At 42.8% G+C, this 18,877-nt stretch overlaps 1 protein-coding gene across 5 annotated transcripts in view; it reads left to right on the top strand.

The window, feature by feature from the left end:
* Positions 1–18,877, top strand: part of KCNH6 (potassium voltage-gated channel subfamily H member 6) — a 120,215-nt gene that overhangs the window by 68,570 nt on the left and 32,768 nt on the right. The window lies entirely within an intron of this gene.

Below are 18,877 nucleotides of genomic sequence, written 5' to 3'. Positions count from 1 at the left end.
CTTGATGTTGCTGAGAAGGTAACACTGTTCTATGAAGACACACATACCTAGAATTACCCAATGGCTTCAGATCATCAAAGGGCAACATAAAGCACTCCAAATTTTATCTCCCTAGTTTCAACCTCTCCAAAAAAAACTGACTCTATAGATCACTATGGGCAAACCCTGGACAAGCTTGGTCTGTCCCAGAAGATATGCTAATCCCATATGCCTTCTGTCAACTACATCACAACCCATTGACTTTAGTAAGAGATATAATCTCATTATAACTTCCAAATGTCATAAAATTCTCCCAGACCAGTGAGTTGTTAGAATGTTTACAATTGTTCATGATGAGATTATACTGAATGTCTGTTGGTTTTTTTTATGTGTTTTTGACACTGGAGGCAGGAAATGGATAAGGTTTATTTGGGGGTCTTAAGATATTTTTTTATTTGTTAGTATTTATATACCACTTATAGCCTAAGGGGCTCATAATTGAAACGGAAAAACGTCTAAAAACTGGCCTAAATCGGCACTTAGACGATCAGTGAGACAGGTCGTCCAAGTGCCGATAATCGAACCGGGTTTTAGACATATTTAAAACTGACCTAGGCCTTCACAGTGTTGTTGAACGACCAGAGCTAAAAGGGGCGTGTCAGGAGGAGTGTCGAGGGCAGGATTTGAGTGGGTCATGGGTCGTACTGCATGTATAACCAAAAGTTTTACAACACTGCCTAGACAGAACCTGAACATTGTGACTTAGGCCATCTAAAACCAGGTCTAAGTCACAAGAAGGTATTCAAAGTGACCAGATAAGCACTGCAGACACAAAGCACAGACCTCCACACACTGCCCCAGAGATCACTGACCCCCCCACCCACCCCTATATAAATCGTAATAACAACTTTACATATCTGCCTCCAGAACATCAGCACCTGGCAGCCTGGCATAGGAAAGCCTAGTAGATCTGCACAGAGGTCTTGTGGTAGGACCCAGGCCCATAAGCCACTCTAATCACTGCATTCATGGTGAAAAATGTGCACCCCCCAAAAAAAAAAAACCCTATCCTTTTTGTACTGCCATATAAGTGGCTCCTGCAGCCATAAGGTGGGTGTAGTAGATTTTGGGGGTGTTTTGGGGGGGCTCATCATAACCTATTAGGGAGCTGTAGTGAGATGTTAATGTTGGACCCTTTTTGTGACGTTTACAGCAGTGCCCTGTAAGGTACCCCACTACTCTGATGTCATGTCTGGGTGTCCTGTCCATCACTTTTCTGGCCCCTCCTGTGCCCGAAAGATCTTTTTCTAGGTGTTTGTGACTTGGACGAATTTTTGGCCGAAAATGGGGTATAAAGATGGACGACTTAGCGGTCTGGGTGATCAGACGGCTGGACATACAGTTGTATGATTTTATTTTAAAAAATATGTTGGACGTATTTTTCGAAAATGGACCTTTTCCTGTGTCTGACCTTGGGCGACTTGCGACTTAGGCCCAGAACAGACTTAGACATTTCTTTTGATTATGCCCCTCCACGTGGTTTATATTGAGGTAATCAAGTATATTTTCCTATCTGTCTTGGAGGGCTCACACTCTTTCTAATGTAGCTGGGGTAATAGGGGATTAAGTGATTTGCCCAGGGTCACAAGGAGCAGCATGGGATTTGAACTTACAGCCTCAGGGTGCTGAGGTCATAGCTCTAACCACTGTGCCACACACTCCATGATATGATAGTGGAATTAAGATATTGGATGTAGTCCTCAAGGGCCACCAATACTTCAGGTTTCAGAATGTCCCTAATCTATAATAATAAAACCCTAGAGCACGCATGCGCTCTTGAAAATTCATGATTCCTGGTGCCGTGAGGTGTGCTTCTGTGGCAATATTCTATTTGACTTTTTCTGATTTTTTTCAGGAAAAGTTTTGTTTTCTCTATAATGTGGGGGGTTGCACCCCCCACACACACACACCCCCAACGGCAGCGCTAACATGATGCAGTAAAGTGGGGGGGTTCCTCCCCACACACCCCATCGTAGCTCTTTAAAACGAAGTTTTCCAGTGGTGCGCTTCTTTCTTACGCCGAATTGTCAGTGCTGGCTTGTCGGTGCGCTGGTGTATGGCGTGCGATTATCCCGTCACCGACCGATGGCATGGCTGTTCCCCATTCAACTACTGATGACCACCAGGACTGTAATTTTCAATAGAACGATTCCCCCCACCCCACCCCCACTCTCCCCACTGAATACATGCCCTCCATGATGAATCTTGAAGCCACTATCCTACATGTACACAAACCCCCGCCGCCACCACAACCCTCCTCTATGCACGCCCCACTCCCCGATATTGTGCTTACCATTAGTACTGGAAACCTGCTGCCACTGTCAATGCTGTATTCTGATCCAGTGCAGAGCTTTGAGAATCTGCACTTGCTCAAAGCCTGCCAGCTCCCGCCCCCTCCGAGATTCTCAGAGAAGGCGGGAGCTGGCAGGCCTTGAGAAAGCACAGATACTCAAAGCTCCGCACTGGATCAGAATACATCATTGACGGTGGCAGCAGGAGAAGTGTCAGGGCTGCCCCATCAGGAGTCCACTGAGAATGAAAACTTTGGTTTTGAATAGCGCTGCAAAGGTGAGGGGAAGGTGAAAAGGTTCTGGTCCCATTACTGCCTCACACTCTCTGCCATCTGTAAGTCAGATGCATCTGGGGACAGTCTCCTTAGAAAGAATAAACACACATGCAGACTGTTTGCATATCCAAAGAGATGTCCCGTTTATTCAGTAAACAAGCACATATTTATAGTCCCCCCTCTCTTTGTGCATGCGCATTCACAAGCTAGTTATGGGTGTAGTTTCTGAGGAAAGCTAAGTTTCGTTTCTGAGGAAAACTAAGTTTTATTTTACAGGCAAGCAGGGAGGGGGGAGGGAAATTCCACAGCCAATACAAGCAGTAATAGTTACAGATAATAAAAAGAGAAAAAATGTTATGTGATTTCTTGTGTAGCAAAATAAGTTTACAAAGAATATACCCCTACAGAAGGGAGGGAGGGAGGGAGATGGCCCGACATGGGGAAGAGGTTGAGTGGTGCTTCAGGCTTATTGTGTGGAGAAAGGTGGGGGTACGCCAGACGGGGGAAGTGAGGGGAACAGATGCTGAATGGAAGTGGAGAGATGGGGGAGCAGATGCTGTGTGGAAGTGGAGAGGAGGGGAGCAGCAACTGAATGGAAGTGGAGGAGCAGACACTGAATAGAAGTGGGGATAAGAGAGAGGGGAGCAAATGCTCAATGGAAGTGGAGAGAGGGGAAGCAATCATTGGAAGGAAGTGGGGATGAGAGAGAGGGGAGTAGTTGTTGGAAGGAAATGGGGAGGATAGAGAGAGAGAGGAGCAGACATTGAATGGGAGAGAGAGGGGAGCAGACGCTGGATGGAAGTGAGGAGGACAGAGAGGGTGAACAGATGCTGGATGGAAGTAAAGAGGAGAGAGAGCACATACTGGATAGAAGGATGGCATAAAGAAAAAAGGGCACATGATAAATTGGGGGAAGAGGATAGAGTTAGTGAGATACTAGAAGGAGTGAGGGAAAGAGATGGCAAGCTGTAGGTAGACACAATGAAAAGAGGGAAATTGAGGACTGGATAGTAAGAAAGGATTTAATCTAGACAGAGGCAGAAAATAAATTGAGAAAGAAGACCAGGGAAGAAAAGGGAAGACACTCAGGAGAGATCTTGGTGCCTATTCTCTTAATTAAGAACAAAAGAGTTGCCATACTGGGACAGATTGAAGGTCTATCAAGCCCAGTATCCTTTTTCCAGCAGTGGCCAATCCAGGTCACAATTATCTGGGAAGATCCCCCCAAAATAAAACAGATTTTGTGCTGCTTAGCATAGAAAAAAGCAGTGAATATTCTCAAGTTTTTGTAGACTGGCTCACCAGCATCACCCAAATTTCTAATCTCGGGTTTTACTCGAGTTATCCTTTCTTCCTCCGTTTTGGGGAGGAAAAGGTCACCTCGGTTTATATTCGGATCGGTTTATATTCCAGTATATACAGTAATATGTATGTCAGAGATTTACATACAGTGGAGGTAATAGGTATATAAATCTCTCTCACACATTAAGATCTTGGACTTCCAGGCCTCAAAGGTTGCCTACAGGTTAGGATTTTTGGATATCCAAGGCCCTGAGCAGTAGAATATGCTGCCATAATATCTTTGTTGCAACAATTTAAAACAGACTCAAAACCTTTTAGCTTATGAATGCTTACAGCTAAATCTTTTCCTAAATTTTCAGAGATCACTAGGGCCAGCCTGAAAAACACAGCTCCCCCTCCCCTCATATACTACCCAATTACTTTTCTATCAAATATTAGTTCAAACACCCTAAACTATGGGGCTCATAATCAAAACTTAAATATGTCTAAAAACCCGCCCAAGTCGGCACTTGGATGACCTAAAAGACAAGTCATCCAAAGTGCCAATAATTAAACCGACTTTCTGGATGTATCCAGGAACTTTTTAGGCCTCTGAATGTCGCTGTGTACCCAGAGCTAAAAGGGGCGTATCTGGAGGAGTGGTTAATATGGTATTTGGGCGGGATGTGGGCCGACCTAGAATTAGTCATCCTGCAGGGATAATCGAATGTTTCATGAGACTTCCTGGATGAAACTTATACGTTGTGAGTTAGATGATATAAAAGCAGGTATAAGTGACAAAAAGGTATCCAAAGTGACCAGAGACAACGTAAACCCTCCCATATACTCCCCCAGTGACCACTGACCCCCTCATACTGCCACAAATATCAGAATAAAAACATACATACTTGTCTCTAGAACATCTGCACCTACTATAGGAAAGCCTAGCAGATCTGCATACAGGTATCTTAAGTAGCCTGGGGGGTGGGAACCATAGAAAGGATGACCCAGGCCCATAAGCCACTCTAACCACTACATTCAGGGTAGAAAATGTGAGCCAACCAAAAAAACCCACAACCCAACTGTACTGCCATACAGGTGGCACCAGCAGCCATAAGGGCTATTGGGGTGTTTGTAGAGTGCTCACCATATCCTATAAGGGAGTTTTGGTAAGATGTTTATGTGGCACCCTTATGTGAAGTTCACAGCAGTGCCCTGTAAGGTACCCCCCTGCTCTGTTGCCATGTATGGGTGGCCATTCCATCACAATGCTGGACCCTCCCATGTCCAAATGATATTATTTTGGGTGTTTGGGATTTGGATGAATTTTTGGTCGAAAATGTGATATAAAGATAGATGTACTGGCAGTCTGAACAATCAATGGCCTGGACGTCCAGATAGCCAATATTCGATAAAAAAAAATTATTCTAGATGTATTTTTCAAGAATGGACATTTTTCTGCTGTGATGTCCACTCCAGAGGTGGATGACTAGTGTTATTTCATCATCCTTTGAATGGTAGTTATGGAGGGTTATGAGCTGATGAGAAGAGTGCAGTCTTCCAGTAGTTAATGTTCAGGAACCCTTCCTATCATCTAGCAGTTTTGATCTTTGTCTGATTACCTGGTGAAAGCCGTCTGCTATCTGCAATGCCAGAATGAAACAATCATTTAATAGGGAACTGGAAAAGATAGAGAGGAGATGAGGTCTGTGCATTGGCATAGTGCTGCCCCGGGGAGTGATAGAGGCAGGCAGAAGACTGAACAGCAGAATCTGTTTTCCTCCTCTCTCCTTTCCTCCCTCCTTGCTCTCCCCTCCCTCCCTCTCTCTCTTTCTAACACACTTTTCTCTTTACCAGACACACACAGGATGAGACTGAACCACAAGCTGAAGCCGGTAAGCACTGGGGAGGGGGGAATAGGTGATCTGCTTTGTTGCGCGGAAGTAGTTTCTCCATCATTATAAGGAGTTTGGGGGGGAGGCAGTGCAGGAAAGGGCAGAGAGGTGTCATGCGTGGGTCCTCTCAGGAAGAATTTGGTGCCAGTCTGAGGTTATGGTAGTTCAGCTACCTTTTTCTTCTTGAGGGTGGGTGGGGGGTCGAGGTGTGAGGGGAAGGAGAAGAAGCCTTGCAGAAGTCATAAGGGGTGAAATGTTACTAACAATGAGTAGCTATGTTACTGTCCCTTGTCACTCAGTAGTTCAGGAGTGAGCAACCATGGTCCCGAGGGCCACAACGCAGTTGGATTTTCCAAGATTTCCACAATGAATATACGTGAGATCTCTCTCTGTACAAAGGAAGCAGTATACACTCCAGACAGGCAATCATACATATACATCATCGTATATAGTAGCTCACCTTGAGTTACTACAAGGTGTGAGCTAAATCCAAAGAGATAAATAAATTATGAGGGTCACAGTCTATAATTATAAAAACAGAAGAAGTCCTTGCTTTGCTATCCAAAAACAGCAGCAGAGGTGATTTGGGTTGGAGAGAGTACTGCTAGAAAATTTCCTCACAAAGATCTAAAAAATAAAGCCAGGTTTAAAAAGATAGCAAATTTTAGATTTTTCTAGATAGATGATTTAAAATGTATTCTTTCATATTCTTTTATAAAGATAGTTTTTAACTATTTGCTGGGCTAAACTGTAAATACCCACACCAAGATGTATATGTGTGTGTGTGTATGGAGGGTTGTTGTTTATTTGTCTGTCTTGTCTGTTTAGATTGTAAGCTCTTTTGAGCAGGGACTATCTTAATTGTGACTCTGTACAGTGCTGCATACATCTGGTAGTGCTTTAGAAATAATTACGGTAATAGTAGTAGTATGTATGTATGTATATGTACTGGTAGGGTTGAGTGAATGTGTGGAAGGATGTATGAACATGTTAATAGCCACCAAGTTAGTCAGTTGAAAAAGGGAGAATTTCAGCTAGTCCAGGATGTTTGCTGTCCTGAAACATTATGGAACCTGCAGTGTTGATATCTATAGCCAGAATCAGGGAATATAAATAGTACAATTCTTTGGGATGTAAGTTCAAAACCAGGACTGTTTAAAAAGTCTCACATCCTTGAACTAAATAACTTGGCAGTGTCGATGGGGAGGGTCTGTGGATGTGCATATGGTTATGTAGAGATAATAATAATAATAATAACTTTATTCTTATATACCGCCAACAATCTTGCGACTTCTAGGCGGTTTACAATAAAAAAAACTGTAAATACAATCAAGAGAAAAACTTTAAATACAATCAAAGAAGTTGTAAATACAATCAAGAGAAAACTTTAAATACAATCAAAGAAATTGTAGATACAATCAAGAGAAACTTTACGTAAGGCGAATTAGAGAGTATAGCAGTGTACATCTGATAACATTAATAGTGTTAACGTCATTTTGTGTGTTGCAAGGCCAGGAAGTGCCAAGTTGTTTACATAGAAGTAGATATATTCCGTAAGTTCGTAGAGTGTTCATATTTAGTGAATAGGGGTTGGGGTTAACAGTTTGCACGTTTAGGTATGTGGTGATGTTACGAGGGGGATTGCTGTTCCGGTTCGTTACCTAGGTATTTCAAGAATAGGTAAGTTTTTAGGTGTTTCCTGAATTCTTCATAGTTGTTTGTGTGCGCAATTAGTTTTTCTAGGTCTTTACCCCATATGGCTGCTTGATATGATAGCAGTTGTTGATGGTGTCTCTTATATTTGCACCCTCTAGCCGGTGGGGAGACAAATTTCATGTGTGTTTTTCTTTCATGTCTGTTGGTTGGGAATGAGAAGAGGTCTGTAATGTATTTTGGGGCTAGACCATTTAATACTTTGAAGCAGAGACATCCTAGTTTGAATTTCGTGCGCGCCTCCATCGGTAGCCAGTGTAGGAGTCGGTAGGAAGGGGTTATGTGATCAGACTTCTTCAGCCCGAAAATCATCCTGACTGCTGCATTTTGTATCTGTTGTAGTCTTTGCATTTGCTTCTGGGGGATAGGTATGAGGATATGTCAGGTTTGGGGGTGGGTATGAGGGTCTGGTGGTCTGTTGTGTTTGTCTGTGTGTGTGAGTGTTAAAGTGAATATTTGGACAGTTGGTTGTATGTGTTGATGCTAAGGGTAGGTACACAGTAAGAAAACAAAAGCCATAAGGATGGAAGTGTGCCTGGGGGTTTCTGATGCATTGTGCTCTTGTAGGTCCCTTTTGCCAGTCTTCCTATTAACCCACCTTTGGTTTGATCAACTTTTATTCAAGACTTTTTTTCATTTTATCAAACATTTTATTTGTTTAATATAACACCATGTAACACGATTTGTGTTCATATGCAGTAAGTGTAATTTCCTAATTGCTCTAGCCTGAAAAGTATATAAAAATGTGTTATTTCCATAAAACTTTGCTTTTGTGACTAGGATAGTCAAATTTTACAATTTACCTATTTAAAATTTGAAAATGCCAAATTTTCATCTTTACTTTCTTAGAAAGTCATAAAAAGCAACATATGAATCAGTATATCCTGGTGGAAGTGTTCACCTTGCCCCTCTGAGTATGTTTCCATGTTCTCTTTGAATATCTCAAAATGAGCATCAAGGACATGGACTCTGAGAGACATCCTACAGCCCATTTTACTCTAATTCTTCACCAGATTCTCAACCAGCTCTACATAGTCTTCAGTCTCGTGATTGCCCAGGAAGCCCCAAACCTCTGCGACAAAGCCATTCCAAGCCACTTTCTCCTTACTAGTTAGCGTCTTGGGAAATTCCTTACATTCCACGATCTTCTTTATCTGTGGTCTGACTAAGATACCAGCTTTAACATTTGCCTCAGACAGATTAGGGAAGACGTCTTGAATGTACTTGAAAACTGCTAACTCCTTATCTGGAGCTCTGACAAATGGTTTCAATAGGCCCAAATTGATGTACAGTGGTGGCATCAGCACCTTCCAGAGGTCCACCTGTTGTTTCTCTTCACAGAGAACTCAGTCTGCTATGGTCAGTTCTGCCTTTGGTAGTGTGCCTTTGTGTCCTTGCTGTCCCAAAGGCAGAGATAACAGGAAAACTTGGTAAAACCACCTTGGAGACCCATTAGAAATGCCACCATTTTGAAACATAGAAGATGACGGCAGAAAGGGGCCATGGCCCATCAAGTCTGCCCACTCTAATGACCCACCCCCCATGGCATTACCCCCCTAGAGTTCCCACATGTATATCCCATTTCCTTTTAAAGTCTGATGACCTGCCAGGCATACTCATCATACTTCAAAGCACCTAGTAAGGTCTTGGTGTTGTTATGCTCTTTGGGGGTGCACTGAGTGAGCCAGTGGAAGAGACGGGTGCTTGATCCCGTTATGGAACAGCACGGCTTTGATGTTACTGGATGAGCTTCCTCTGATCTGTGACTTGAACACTTTCATCCAACAAGTTCCACTGCTTGAGCCTAGATGCCAAAAGCTCGGCGTTGGACTTGGTGAGACCAAGATCTATGATCAAGTTGTTGAGGACTTTTTAGTTCATATAGTATGGGTTTCTCTCATCAGCTACACCACTGATATTGTAAACTGAATCTACAATGTCTCCTTCACTCTCTGATTTGCTGCTCTCTTCTGGACAGCTACTCTCTCTCTGGGGGAGTGGGTATGGGGAGCTCAGGGCAATAGGGCACTGGAGCAATGGATGAAGGATTGTTCAGATATGTGATTGCAGATTCATGCTTGCCAGTTTGACATTTGGAACGGTCCACCATGCAGAAGTAGCAATTGCTTGAGTGGTCAGTGGGTTCCTGCCATATTCCTGGGATAGCAAATCCAAAATGTGGCCCTGCAAAGGATTTGAGTTTGAGACCACTGCTCTAGAGCATGAAGTATGATTCTTAATTATTTACATTGAAGCTTTGGAAACATTCATTGGGTCCCAATATCTGGCAATTTGTGTCACCTTCCATTCCTTCAATACAAGGGGGTAGGGGGTGGGAGGGAAACGGGGGTAGGGAATAGGAGGGGTGTAATAGGTCATATGGAAATATTTTGGGGAGGAATGATAGAAATATGTATGAAATATCAGAATTATGAATCTACTTGTAATGAATATTTCTTTGTATTATTTTATTGTACATTTATTTGATTCCTTCAATAAAATATTACAAATTACAACAATAAAATAGGGGTAAGAACAAAATTTAAAACAACAATGATTATCAGACCAATTTTACTCAGACAAACACAAAATAAACATACTAAGAATGAGCAGGAGAGGGGGAGAACTACAATAAATACAGGAAAGAGAATGTATATGGGAGAAAACCAAAAGGACTAAGGGGATCAATGAGAAAAGAATAGTGGGATCATTAGTCAAAAGCATCAGTGAATAGGAAGCTTTTTAAAGCTCTTTTAAATTTGTCTAAGCTGAGCTGATGGGCTTAAGAACTCTATAGTTATATTGTACTACTGTTTATATTGATGGAAAGTTCTAGAAGGTTCTTGAAGTTACTCTAAAGAGTCCTTTTACTAAGGCCTACGGCCAAAATTAGCTCAATAAATATAAATTTCAAAATATCAGTCTTGATCACAAGAGCAAAGTTTGAGGGGAATGATAGCTATTTTCTATATTTTTGTGGCACAGGCAATTAAGAGAGAACACTTATTACCCAGGAACAAAAAATATATATAAAATATTGTTACATAGTGAACAAACAAAGGAAAAAAGAAAAAATCATTATCTAGATTGTACAATATGGATCAGTATAAATGGCTCACAGATGTAACAAAGAACAATGAGAAAAAAATTTAGAAAATACAGTAAATGAATAGAGTCCAAGTCACCCACCTTTTGAGACTTTTCAGGTTTGTCCAAGTTCAGTCTGACCAAGGGCTTGAGGCATCATGGGGGGCCCAAGCTGCATGATTACCCCCACCTCCTTGCCCAGCAGCAGCAGAGACACAGGGCCCAGCTGCCAGAATTTTCAATGCTTCCATCCCTAAAGCAGTGATTCCCAAACCTGTCCTAGAGGAACTTCAGCTAGTCAAGTTGTCAAGACATCCAGAATTCATGAGATCAATATATATACCAAGGAGGCAGCATACACAAATCAATCTCATGATTATTCATTTTGGATATCCTGAAAACTCAACTGGCTGGAGTTCTCCCAGGTAGAGAATAACATGGGGATATGGACATGTGGTTAACCACGGAGAGAGGGCTTGAGACTGGCCTTAAATATCCTGTTCCAGCTAGATAGAACACCATCTATAAAATGCTAGTATCATTATGTAGAAACTAAATACATCTTAGACAACTGGCAACTGAAATTAATGATTTAAAAAACTGCAGAAGCTGATTTTGGATTTAAATGAACTACTACTAAAAGTATCTTGTCTGCCTTTGATATGGCAAGAAGAGTCTTGTCTGCTGATCAGATTACTACCATCTGCAACGTCCTTCCATCATGTGCCCAGTTGCTCAAGCATCTTACTGTTAGTGCAACAGATTCATCCGTCATTGTGGCATCAAGGAACACTTCCAACATTTAATTGACACTTATTTTTTCTGTTCATCCACTAATCAGTGTTCTCTTCTACACCCACGTCTGAAAGGCAGTCCAATTATCTTCCCAAATGGTGTAAAAATACAAGTAACCGAATCTTTGAAAAAGTTGTATCAAAACCAGATTGAAATGGAAGGCTCAAGTCCATCAGCATCAACACCTCATGATCCTCTACAATCCGCATTCCCAGAAAATACCACATCGGTGGAAGGGGACCCCCTTCAAAAGAATGAAAATGGATGTTAGCAGTTTTCTGAGTGACTTTTATAGAACAATGCCTCCTTTGAACTGGACATTTATATTCCATTGAAGCAGACAATGAAGTTTTGATGTTTTGGAAAAACAAGCAAAACTTGCACAAAGTATCCTGAGCATTCCTCTTACCAGCATATCTTCTGAGAAGATATTTTCTATTGCAAGAAGGATTATGAAAGACAGGAGATCTAGACTGAATTCTGAGATTCAGATGACCTATTATTCATCCACAGATTTAAAAAAACATAACAATGCTTCATAAGGGCATATTTCGCTCCCACTAGTACTTCTGAAACGGGTTGTTTCTTTGTCCCCACCCGCCGCAATTGGTTTTTGTAAAGATACTAAAGCAATTCGAGCAGTTTTACCCAGCCAAATAAATTTAGTAAGAATACTATTTAATTTCTTATAAAAGGACCCCTGAAAATAAACTGGCAACATACCCATTTGGTAACAAACCACAAGCAAAATCATCATTTTAACCGTCTAAACTCTCCCCCACCATGACAGATGTAATGGGTTCCATTGCTCACACATTTCTGAGACCTTTAGCAATAAGGATCTTTCATTTACTGTCATCGTTTCCTCCAACGTTTTCTGTATCCAAATGCCATTTTAATGGGGTGGATTAAGATTACTTGAAATAGTAGAAGTCAGATGTTGTTGGGGTTGGAACGGTAAAGGGAGACTGGGGGAGGGAGGTTGTTTAAGTTGCTTGTTGCTATTATTACTTTCTATTTGTGAACAAGAGTTGTATAGAATATTGTTCCTTAGTTTTTATGCTGTAATCAGGGCCGGATTAACTAATAGGCCCAGTAGGCATGTGCCTAGGGCCTGAAATGGTCAGGGGAGCCCGATGAAGGAGGGCATCAACGTTGATTTTTTCCAAACGGCGACAGACCCCTCCAGCATCGATCAGCAACACGACCCCCCCCCCCATCAGCAACCCGAGCCCTCCCGATCAGCAACACGGCCCCTCCCCATCGACGGGCGCGTCAAAGGGAAGCTTTGGGCAAGCAGCACCGCTTGCAAAATTACAGTTCCTGTTGCCTTTCTTACCCGCGTTGCTTGTGTGAGGTCCGTCGCCGATCAGTCTGTTGATGGGGGGACCACGTTGCCGATCGATGCTTGAGGGGAGGGGGCGTTGCCATTCTAAAAAAAAAAAAAATCGGAGTGAAAGGTGAGTGGTGAAATGGGCCTGGGATGGAGGGAGAGAGAGAAGGGGGCAAGGCAGAGCAGGGCAGATGATAGATGTGGGAAGAAAGGAGCAGGGCAGATGATGGAAGTGGGGAGAACTTGTGCCCAGCCCTCAACTCCTCACCACTGCTACTGCTTTCCCACATGCTGGATGGGGGGAAGAAGATAGTTAGTGAGATAGTGGAGGGGTGAAGGAAAGGGGTGGCAAGCTGTGAGTAGACACAGTGAAAAGAGGGAAACTGAGGGCTGAATAGTAAGAAAGAATTTAATTTAGACAGAGGCAGAAAATAGAGAAGGAAGACCAGAGAATAAAGGAAAGGGAAGAGAGAGGAGAGAGATGCCAAAGAAAGGGAAAGGACACAGAGATATCAGATCCGAATGAAGGAAATGAGAAGAGAGCGAGATGCTAAAAACCACAGGGGGGGGGAAGGAAGGAGAGAGATGCCAGACTATGAGGGGAACAGAGGGAAGGTGATGGATGCCAGACCAAGGAGGAGAGGGGGCAGGAGCAGAGATGGCAGTGGGAGACAGACATTTTCTGGAAGGGACAGACAGTGGATGGAAGGAAGGGAATGACAAGAAGATGAGGAAAGCAGAAACCACATGACAAAGGTAGAAAAAAATTCTGTTGCTGTGTTGATTATTGTAGCTGTGTTGATAAATGTTTAGAAATAGAAATAGTGATCCTTTTATTGGACTTATTTTATACTTTCAGAGACCAAATTCTTCCTCAGGTCAGGACAGGATACTGTAACAGCAATATATTTTACCAACCTAAGGAAAGAGGTTTTGTCCTCTGAAAGCTAATTTTAAAAAATGTATTAGTTCAATAAAATGGTATCACTTGTTTTCCATTTTTTGTTTTATTTTTATTTGTTAATTTGTAAAGTGATTTGTTATTTATCTTTTTTCAGATTTACATCTGCTATCTTTATGTTTTGTTCAGTATTGGGGGATATACACCATTGTTTCTTCACCCCCCTAAACTGTAGCGTTCCTTTGGTTTGTAGCACAAGCCAGCATGCTGAATGCTCTGCACTGCGCTGATGGTCATAGAATTCTTATGATTGTCAGAACAGCGCAGAACATTCAGCACGCCAGCCAGCGCTAAAAATCTTTTCCGTGCTTTTGTAAAAAAAAAAAAAAAAAAAAAGGGGGTTAGTTTGTGGGTGGGGCGGGGGCGGGGCTAGGGGGCCCAGTGTACTTGTGTGCCTAGGGGCCCTCGAAGAATTAATCCTGCCCTGGCTGTAATAAAAACATTTAAATTCATAAGTGTTTGAGGCTTGTGCAGATGGGGACAGAGCCTACAAGGATGTGGTGAAGATGGAAACAGAGTCTGTAGGAACAGGGATGGGGACAGGACAGGGACAGAGACAGCGACAAACTCTGTCCTCATGTTATTCTTTACTCCCCAGGCAGATTTGGGAATCACTGCTCTAGAGGTCAAGAGTCCTCACCTCCTGGGCCACAAATGTTACTAGGATTCTATCCTGAAACAAAGATGCTTACCCAGTTCCAGGCTGGAGACTCTTTGGCCAGTCCTGGTTTTGAACTCAGGCCTTAAAGCTGCGTGGGATTTGTAGTGCCTGATCCTGCCCATTGAAATCATTGCCGCAAGTTCCAGAAAGGAGTGGTCAGAAATCTAGTATTGTCCCAAAATCTCTAGCCTGGAACTGGGTAATTTAGCATTTGTGCTATATCTTCTCTTCAATGGATTCAAGGAGGAAATTCAGACCACTGCCATCCTTACCATATGAAATTGTTGTATTTAGAGGACTTGCTTTCCTAGGCCTCTCCTTCTTTGCCTGTCCTATCTGCACCTCCACGATCTTTACTTCTCTCCAATTTCCTCTCCTTCACCATGACCTTCTTGAATCATTGCCACCCACCCTGCCCCTCACCTCTTCCTCCGTGAGACACGCTAATTTTAGAAACTTCCTCTCTCTGAATATTAAAAATGAATAATCCTGAGTAGATTAAGCGCTTTAATTGTGGCAGATGATGAGTCAGTGAGCAGCTGTTGTCAGAAGGCCTCAGACAGAGCCCCAGAGGACTCTCACTCTGTCTTTTACAATTTCACTTATTTCCACAATGTGTCTGATTTGAAGCAGAGCTGCCAAGTTACACAGTTCCGGGAAGGAGATTTTTGGCCAGTCCTGAATTTCTGACACCAACCACCATCCTGATGAATTTTGGGGTTTATAAATAAATTTAAGGATCATGCTGGTTTGGGATGTAAGTACAGAATCAGAACCAGAACCAGCCAAAAAGTCTCTCTCCTGAAACTGGGTAACATGATAGGTCTGTGTGCTCTTAGCTAAAAATATGCACGTTTGCAGAACATGCTGAATCCATGGGTGTCTGTGTTCATTTTTAACCCTGGGTTATTTAGGGTTACTACTAGACGTCCAGGAAAATCTGGACATGTCCTCTTGTTAGAGGACTGTCCGGGGTCCTGAACAGACTTTCCAAAACCTGGCAGTTTTCCCGGGCCCAGTGTACTTGGGTGCCTAGGGGCCCTTGATGAATTAATCCTGCCCTGCTTATACCTGTTTTTACATCGTCTAACTCACAACATATAAGTTCCATCCAGGAAGTCTAGTTTTACATTTGATTATCCCTGCAGGACGACTAAGTCTAGATCGGCCTACATCCCACCCCAACCACTCCTCCAAATATGCCCCTTTCAGCTCTGGGTGCACAGCTGCATTTAGAGGCCTAAAAAGTCCCAGGATACATCCAAAAAATAGGTTTGATTATTGGCACTTGGACGACCTGTCTTTTAGGTTGTTCAAGTACCAACGTGGTCAGGTTTTTAGACATTTTTGATTAGTGAGGTTTTAAGCCTATTTTAAAAATTTCTATTGAAGGTTCCAACTTCAAACTCAAAGGGAGATTGTTTCACAAGGAGGGGGCCTATTACACTAAAAATTCAAAACAGACGTGATAAAAAGCAGGTACTTCTAAAAGATGTTGTGAGGAATGCAAGGATCAGATGGGGATGTATATTGTTAGCATTGAAATAAGGGAAATCTTATGTATAGCTTTTATATACTAACGTCAGGACTTTATAAGGGAGCCTTGCTAAGACTGGCAACCAGCTGAAAACCCTGTCATAAACTAATGTATGCAAATTAATCTCTTGAATAATTTCTGTGGGTAGTGGTGGCCCTGGTACAGAATTTGACACACCTACATTAGGTAGTACTTGTAGGGGTAAGATTAATAATACAAAATCAACTCCAGTATTTACAGTAGTTAGGCATACAAATATTTATAATCTGGAAATGTTAAATGTTTGCTATTGGGATTTACTACTACTATTCATTATTTCTAAGCGCTACCAGATGCACGCGTTGAGTCACAAAGAAGAAAACAGTCCCTGCTCGAAAGAGCTTACAATCTAAACAGTCAGGACAGACAAACAGGATGTCATGGATACAGTTAAGGGGAACGGTTAATCAGCTGGCTGGGTTGGAAGGAAGAGGGGAGTACAGGACAATCAAGCCATTGTGACATCACTGATGAGCTTGGCTCATATTGGTGGAATGAGGCATTATGACATCAGAGGAGTAGGGTTAAGGATTGAAAGCTGTATCAAAAAGGTGGGTTTTCAGTCTGCTTTTAAACAAGGGAAGGGGCTTGATGGACAAACTCGGGTAATTTATTCCAGGCATAGGGGGGGCAGCTAGATGAAAGGAACAAAGTCTGGAATTGGCAGTGGAGGAGAAGGATATACAGCTAAGAGCAGCGTATCTACTACTACTACTAGTTCTCTGGGAGGTGTGTAAGGAGAGAGAAGTGTACCGGTAATTAATATATTTGCAATGAAGGTGGGTGTGGTAGGTTTTATTCTAAGTCACAGCATGCATTTGGATTTGAGGAGCGTCTGTTTTATTTTGGGGAAAAATTCTGAAATGTATCAAGAAAAAGAGAGAGAGAAAGAGAGAAATGTGCATAAGAAGTCAGAAGGTGCAAACTTGAGTTTCTCACCTATGATCAGTCTCTCCCTCTTTCCTCCATCCTCCTGCTCACACCTTCCCAGATGCCTTTAATTAGAGCTCCAGTCATGCCACCAGCGTGTGCTCCACAGCGACTGGAGGCACCTCACTCTTGAGCAATGAGAGCTGGCCAATGTTATAGAAATTTAAAAAAAAAAAAAAAAAGGAAATTAAAAAAGCTTGCGTTACCTCTGAAATAAATAATATAATGCAGTTATTAAAATAAATCCTGCTTGCCATCATCCCCCTGCTTTCTATTACATTATTAAGAGAGATGTTTCTGTTTATAGGTTATTGGGAGCTCTTTCCATTTATACTCCTGCTATGTGGTGGGGATGCTGAGGGGCTGATTATCACACTCCGCATGCTTTATAATTGGAAAGTTCTACAATAACTCACACAGGGCGGAATGATCACAAATAAGGAGGCAAATAGTTGAGCTAAAGTGACGGATGTGAAAACTATTCCTTTAGCTGAGTATTAAAGTCCCTTTCTGGGCATCACTGAAGTTGTAGGCCCAGATGTGCATAACTGCTAGTCTCCTATAAACTACATGCTTCACTTGTAAACATGCCCATGGCCTGTCCATGTTCTATCCATATATACTGTTTATCTCCACTGCAGTGACATGATGTACTCTTCTATAAGGTGCTACCTTATAGAAGAGTACCTAGTGTCTATTCATGCATAACTACCCATTATGGTTGCCTATGATGTGCCTAAGTGGTGGGTGCACCTAGGTGCCAGTTTATAGAATGTCCTTCCAGGTGAAAAGAAACCATTTGTCTTAATCTGACCTTCTGGGCACATGTCCAGCTTCTGGGCTAGCCACTGCTGTCATCCACACTAACACCCAGTTCAAGACTGTGGGGCCGATGCACCTTTGCTTAGTACACTGGGCACTAGTGGTACAGAAAGTGGGGGGGGAGGGTGCGGTCCGCCCCAGGATTCATCTTGGTGGAGGTGCCAGAACCCCTCCTCCTCTCTGCCCCCCTGACTCCTTCCCCACTCCTCCACCTGCTGCACGCGTGCCTTCATCCAGCCACCACTGCCACCACCAGCGTGAGAAGCAATTCCAGTCTGCTGCATGCACCAGCGTTGGCTCTCCATCTAACGTCACTTCCGGGTCCCATGTGAAGGTCTGGGAAGGGATGCATGCACATGGCATGGAAGGAGCAGGAGGCAGAGAAGCTGGCAGGGGAGGGGTGCCACCAGCCCAGGTGCCTCTCACCCTCACTACGCCACAGCTGGGTGCTATCCCACAGAGTCTGTATATGGCACTTTAAGTTGTGCTTGCAAATCGGTGCAGGCAGCTGCTTTGCACACACAATTTGATCGCTTAATTGGCGCTGATAATTGCCATTTAACACTTTGTAATTCATGCTAATTGGCACTAGTTAAAAGGTGTGCGCACAACATAGAAAGTGTGATTCTATAAAAAGTATGTGCCAGTTGCAGTGCGTGAATTTGAAAAGGGGGAAATGGCCAGGGGCGGGTCCAGTGCATTCCTAAAAGTTATGCGCATGGTTTTAGCTGGTCTAAATGGTTGCACCTAAAAGTTATGCAATGCACTGGCACTTGGCGTGATTCTATAAAAGGGACATGCACCTTGTAGAATCGCGCTAAGTACCGTTTAAGTCAGTGCTGATTTTTTTAGGCACCGTATATAAAATCAAGCCTTATGAGGGTAATATTAACATGCCAAAACCCACACAAGTGTTGCTCAGCTCCCGCAAAGATAAATTCTTTTCCATCTTTGATAAGCATTTTTTCAATAGCTGAAGTTTTGCTATGATAAAAGTCGATTCATAAACAATTGCATGCAAGACAATCGCGCGCGGACAAACAGGCACGGACAACTGAGCGCAAGACAATTGAGCGTGAAGACAAGTGAGCGCGAAGACAACCTAGCGTAAGACATTTGAGCGCCAAGACAATTGAGCGCAAATTATTTTCCGTAATGTGCACGAGCAGAACAACTGAGCGCAAGACAACTGAGTGCGAGACAACTGAGTGAGAGTCA

Source organism: Geotrypetes seraphini, chromosome 13 (assembly GCF_902459505.1).
Source record: "Geotrypetes seraphini chromosome 13, aGeoSer1.1, whole genome shotgun sequence".
NCBI lineage: Eukaryota > Metazoa > Chordata > Amphibia > Gymnophiona > Dermophiidae > Geotrypetes > Geotrypetes seraphini.
This window is presented reverse-complemented; position numbering and strand designations above follow the sequence as displayed.